At 46.5% G+C, this 5,026-nt stretch overlaps 1 pseudogene; it reads left to right on the forward strand.

Annotated features, from left to right (window-relative positions):
- The first annotated feature begins 626 nt into the window (after positions 1–626).
- Positions 627–3,940, forward strand: LOC131904943 (preferentially expressed antigen in melanoma-like protein 7; annotated as a pseudogene).
- The last annotated feature ends 1,086 nt before the right edge of the window (positions 3,941–5,026 follow it).

The following is a 5,026-nucleotide window of genomic DNA, read 5'->3' on the forward strand; positions in this document are numbered from 1 at the left end:
ATTACATAGCCAACTGTGGGCTACACAGTGAGACCCTGTCTCAACAAAAACAAATAAGTTACTAGAAGGACATGATACACCACTAGCCCCCTAGCACATACCCAGGGAACTCTATACTACAAAGTTGTCTGACATAGCTAGGTTCCCTAAACCAGGCTCTAAATCTTTGAAAATTAAAAGGAATGCTCCCATTTCACAGATTCTTCTCAGTCTTTGCCAGGCAGGATCAATTTGTTGAAAGCCTAATATGGGTAGGTTCTACATATAATACTTCCATTGTCTCTGAAAAGGGGTTAGTATCCTTTCTGCCATAAGAAATGGAGCTTAGATTTTTCCTTCCCAGTTTTCCCCTTCCAAAGGTTTATGGGACTCAGAGTAGCAAAGGTTGGAACTGGATGGGACACTGGTGAATGTGAATGATTGTGAGAGGCTCCACATGCTACCAGGGTAGCACCATTTGCCTCTGAGACTGCCAAAGAGTGCTGTAGTGAGTAAACCCAAGTCCCATCAAAGCCAGAGTGGTGACAGATGCTCACTGTGAGGGGGAGAAATCTTCATAAGAAAGACTGAAAATATATTTTCTCCTAAATTCTTCCCCAGGATCATCTCCCTTAACATCCATCAGAATGAGCCTCCAGGCCACACCCACACTCCTGCAACTGGCAGTGCAAAGCTTAGTGAGCAATGAGACCTTGGCCATCTCTACTCTTGAGGACCAGCCAATGGAGTTCTTTCCCATACTGCTGAAGGAGGCCACCACTCAGAGAAAAACAGAGATGATTAGGCCCTGGTGGCAGACTTGCCCTACCCTTGCCTTTCTGTTGGGTTGCTGATGAAGAACCCCAACTTGGAGATCTACCAGACTATGTTGGATGGAGTAGGCACATGGCTGCAAAGAAACTCTCCCTCCACGTAAACAATGACCATATAATGCCAAATGCTACACACTGGCTTATATGGAAGGAACATCTGGGATCAGGGAGTACGGGGCCAAAGGTGGATCAGAGACTTTGGCTGGTATACTGGAGGGCTGCAGGGGCCTTGACAGCTCTAGAGTCCTTGTAGCAAATAGCAATTAAGTATGAGATAGCTCTTGGTGCAGATGTAGCCACAGGAGAATGACCCTGTACCCCTGTCTCCACCAGGTAATAAAAATAGGTTTACTCTGGGCAGCGGTGGCACACGCCTTTAATCCCAGCACTCAGGGAGTGCTGATCTCTGTGAGTTCAAGGCCAGCCTGGTCTACAGAGCGAGATCCAGGACAGGCACCAAAACTACACAGAGAAACCCTGTCTCAGAAAAAAAAAATGGCCAGGTGGTGGTGGTGCAAGCCTTTAATCCCAGCACTCAGGAGGCAGAGCCAGATGGATCTCTGAGTTCGAGGCCAGCCTGGGCTACAGAGTGAGTTCCAGGACAGGCTCCAAAGCTACAAAGAGAAACCCTGTCTCGAAAAACCAAAAAAAACAAAACAAAAAAAAACCCAAAACCCAATACTAGATGACGGAAGTCAAGAGCAATGATTGCAGGGAAACAGGACAGGTCCCCAATATGCATCTCAGGCAAAAAGCTCATGCTTGACAAGCTTGAGGTTCTGTTTTGGAGACCCAGCACTGAAAAGTAGGAATATGAAGAAGACAGAGATAAGCAGGGGAAAACTCCATCAGAGATGAAGAAAAGATTTGGGTCTCAACTTACCTTCTGACACTTGCCTTTTATCTACAGAGGACAGAAGCTTCAAGTGGTTGACTTGAGGAACGTGCTCCATGATTTCTGGGATGTGTAGACTGGAAGAGATGGTGGAAACCGCTCAACAGAAACTGTGCCTGAGAAGCTATTAGTGGAGGGCCTTCTTCCTCAACGCACACTGAGGAGGCAGCGTTTGCAGGTTGTCACTGATCTTCACCTACCTGCTGATGAATACCAAACACAGTTGTTGAAATTGGCAGCTATGAAAAGGAGTTCTCTGAGATTGTGTTGTGTGAGGCTGAGGATTGTTCCAGAAAAAGGCAGCACTGACAAGAAGGTCTTCAAATTTTACAGCTAGAGTTCATCAACGAGTTGGAACTGAATACAGTGGGTGATCTCTCCACACTGGCCAGTTTTGTACCTTTCATCAGCAAGATGAGAAATCTTCACATACATCCTGCTAGTACGTGTCTTCCAAGACCACACCCACGCTCCTGCAACTGGCAGTACCACTGACAGAGATGAGAAGTATGTCCGCAAGATCATTTCTCAGTTCTCCAAACTCAACTGTCTCAAGCATGTCACCATAGATGATGTCTATTTCCTCAATGACCACATGAAACAGTTGCTAAGGTAAGAAAGGATGGAGAGCAGTTCCTGCTACCAGAGCAAACCTTTCTTTTATACATTAGAGAGTAGTGGGCACCTGGTATCTGCAGACCTCTGTGCATTTCACAATGAACATGTAAGGATGAGCTTATTCTATGTTAACTGATTCAAGGGCCCACATGACCACTCATAAAGCTGAGCCATGAAGTGGGGTAGTTTGTATGGACAGAGCTGACAGGGTAGAAGGCCAGCATTGTGGGTTAAATCTAGGGAGGGTGGGTTGTGGTTTCCTCTATAGCAAACCTGTCTGATCTAATGTGGAGGAACAGGAAAAGAAGAGGGCACTGCATAGGGAGGACTCAGACCTGCAGAGTTTCCCAGGTGAGCTCTGTGTTTTGATCGAGGAGAATACACCCCAGTCTAGTTCCCAAACAGTGTAAGACTCTATTGAGAGCAGGAGTGGGCTAAGTGGACAGGACATGGAAAAGCTGAGGCGAGAGTCAGAGTCAGGGCTGAAGAGTGAACAGGTGCAGACACTGTGATAGGGAGTCAATGATTCTTCAGGAGGCAACCTGACATGGCCATATGGGTCCTATCTTTCTCCTTCCTGTGGATGTTTTAGCCTAATAGTCTCCATAGCAACTCTGGGTCTCTGCTTGTCACTGAAGAATAGGAAAGGTAGCTGTGGAATGAGCCAGTCTGCACCATGAAGATGACTCCCTAGGGCAAGAGTGGTGTGATTTTTTTAATTATCATTATCATTACTTATTATATATACAGTGTTCTGCCTGCATATATGGCTGCAGGCCAGAAGAGGGCACCAGATCTCATTAGAAATGGTTGTGAGCCACCATGTGGTTGCTGGGAATTGAACACAGGACCTTTGGAAGAGCAGTCAGTGCTCTTAACTGCTGAGCCATCTCTCCAGCCTGAGTGGTGTGATTTGAGTAAGAAGACTAATGGTTTGTACTGTATGCTCATGGCCATCCGGTGGTCACACTGACCCTGGCTATGTGGTCCCCCCTACTGCTAGGACAACCCACCATTGTGTTTGAAAATAACCCCTTGGTCTCTCCCTAGGTGACTGAAGACCCCGTTGGAGTCCCTGTCCATCTCTTTCTGCAATTTCTCACAGTCGGACTTGGAGTCCTTTGCCCAGTGGGGTCACTGTCAGCTTAAACATCTGTACCTGAGAGGTGTCAATTTAAGTGATCTGAATTTCATGCCTCTCAAAGTTTTCTTACAGAGTGTTGCGGACACTCTGCTGACCCTGGAGTTAGAAGATTGTAGGATGAAGGACCTTGACCTCAGGGTCCTTCTCCCTGCCTTGAGCCAATGCTCCCTGCTGACCAGCATCAATCTTTATGACAATGAAATTTCCACCAATGCCCTGAAAGACCTTCTGTACCACACTGCCAACCTAAGCCAGCTGAACAAGGAGCTGTACCCTGCTCCTAAAGGGGTCTATGATCACTCTGGTTATATCAAGGTAGTGGAATTTTCCCAATGTTGTGTCGAGCTGAAGAACACACTTGTCAATGTAAGGCAGCTCAGGTCAGTCTGCTTCGGTAGCAATCCCTGTTTGGACTGTTGTGAGCGTTATTTCTATAAACTGGAGACAACATTTTGTGATTGCTCACTGTAAATTCCTTCTGGGTACTAAGAAATGAAGGCACAGGGACAGGCCTCTCATGCAGGGGACCCTAGAACACATGGTTTTGGACACTGCTCAGTGTGGTGGAAATGAAATTGCATGCAGTGGGGACAGAACATGGGGGCTGACATTGATGAGCACAGTGAGGTTAAGTGTCTTGTGGAGTCAGAAAGAGTGTTCTACATTTCAAACTGTAGCTTCTGTCAGGACTGGTTTTTTTGGGTTTTTTTGTTTGTTTGTTTGTTTGTTTTTTCAGAGCTGAGGACTGAACCCAGGGCCTTGTGCTTGCTAGGCAAGCACTCTACCACTGAGCTAAATCCTCAACCCCTCTTTTTTTTTTCTTTCTTGAGACAGGGTTTCTCTGTGAAACAGTCCCAGCTGTCCTGGAACTCACTTTGTAGACCAGGCTGGCCTGGAACTCACAAAGATTGGCCTGTTTCTGCCTCCCAAGTGCTGGGATTAGAGGCATGTGCCACCACCGCCTGGCAGAACTGGCTCTTCAGGGCCTTTCTCCTGCATACAAAGTAATGGTCAGATGCTGAGAACCTGATATTCTGGATGTGCCTCTCTGCTTCTCCATTAATCTGGTCCTCGAGATCATGGTCAGGGCAGTCCTTTGACTGTACACAGGAATGGAAAGATACTGTCTTGTCTCAGCTCTTGTTGGCTAAGACTTCTCAACATCCAAGTGACCTGAAGCTAATCTGACATTGTCTTCCCACTTGTGCATCGCAGTGAGTTATATGTAAAGTTTTCAAAGCAGCAATGTATGCAAAGCCAAGGGGAGAGGAAGGGAGTTTTGGGGAATGGGCAGCAGATGGCGATCCAGGGTACTGAGGCTGGGATGCACTGTGGGGACATCAAAGATGACTGAAGCAGAACAAAAGACAACAAACAACAATAGAATGGGGGATAACCATAGTTCTTCTCCATTCTCTTTCTGTGTTTTGTTTTGTTTTGTTTTTTGTTTGTCTGTTTGGGGGAAGGGGTTCCGAGACAGGGTTTCTCTGTGTAGTTTTGCGCCTTTCCTGAAACTCACTTTGTTTGGTTTTTGGTTTTGGTTTTTCGAGACAGGGT

The sequence above is a fragment of the Peromyscus eremicus genome, chromosome 2 (assembly GCF_949786415.1).
Source record: "Peromyscus eremicus chromosome 2, PerEre_H2_v1, whole genome shotgun sequence".
Lineage (NCBI taxonomy): Eukaryota > Metazoa > Chordata > Mammalia > Rodentia > Cricetidae > Peromyscus > Peromyscus eremicus.